Raw genomic sequence first — 1,338 nt, forward strand, 5'->3', positions numbered from 1 at the left:
AATAATATTAAAAATATCTGTATGACATTATATTCTGCAGTTCTTCCCTGTTGAACCGAATATCTATACTTTTCAAATTATCATATGGAAGTTAGAAATTCAAATATTGTGACAAAATTTATTTTGTAGGGTGCCACAAACTATAGCCTCTTTCCCAGCATGCATTTTTCTTCTGTGCACAATAGTTGTTGAGTAACTTTATAATCTAAATATTTTTATAAACAAAAAAAATTAATAAACTGAATATTTTTCATATGAAATAGGCTTGTTCCATTCATAAATACTCATCACGGAGGGGTTCCCTTTGTTTTGAGCACAAACCATACTTAAACACCCTTCTGTAAGTGTTGGTTAACAACAATCATATTGCAACTTTTTCTCAATGAAAAATGCTGGAATGTCACTAATGAATTGCTCCAAAGAGACTAAATTGGCTGTATGATGGCTTTGTTAGTAGTGTAATACAGTTATAATGAAATATGTTTTCCCCAGGCTAAAGCAACCGCTGTAGTCTGTTAATTGACTGTTTTGTTGCGATCAGCGGTGAGGTGTGATACACGCTAATAGGAAGAATGAAAGAAGCTGACCTTCAGCACTGACGGCACTGCAACATTTGCTGATCTCTCAATCATTTAGGCAAGTCCTCAATCAGTCTCAGCCAATTAAAACACTCTTCATGTTGAGCTGCACTTACCAACACTAATCTATAAACATGGCTAGCTGTGGGCCCGATCTATAGCTCTATTGGCCAATGAAATGATGAATGGATTTCCTGCCTCCTCATTAAACATTCCTGAATTAATTAGTGGATTATGCTATTGTAGTAAGACATCAAAGACAGAGACAACTGCATGAATTAATGAAAAAGGAAGCTTTTTATAGCACTTTAAGGGTTTTTGTTCTTTTAACTTTGGCAATATGGATGCACTGTAACTTTATAATGTGAGTGAGAATAATAAATTTTATTTGTAAAGCACTTCTCTCAAATCCAACATGCTAAAAGCATGTGAACGTGTGAGTGGTCAGTATAGGGGTCAACTCAACAGCTTTTTTGTTTTTGGACAACTCTGTGCTCTCCTCAGCACTTACAGTGACTGGATGGCTGTACTTCTCTTTTTGATGGATGTTTTGAAAATGTTTTGCATTTGCAAACATTAAGTGACAATATTTCATAATAATTATAACAACTACAAGATGGCAGTAATAATGTTAAGCAGCCAGTTTGGAACATTTATGAAGTCGCCTCAAACTGGCATATTCAGGGACACCCTGCTCAGTTTGAATGGTTGCCAGTCTTTGTGGAACATGTTTACTGATAATGAAGAAACAGCAGTGGTT

The sequence above is a fragment of the Sinocyclocheilus grahami genome, unplaced genomic scaffold (assembly GCF_001515645.1).
Source record: "Sinocyclocheilus grahami isolate Dianchi unplaced genomic scaffold, SAMN03320097.WGS_v1.1 scaffold1000.1, whole genome shotgun sequence".
NCBI lineage: Eukaryota > Metazoa > Chordata > Actinopteri > Cypriniformes > Cyprinidae > Sinocyclocheilus > Sinocyclocheilus grahami.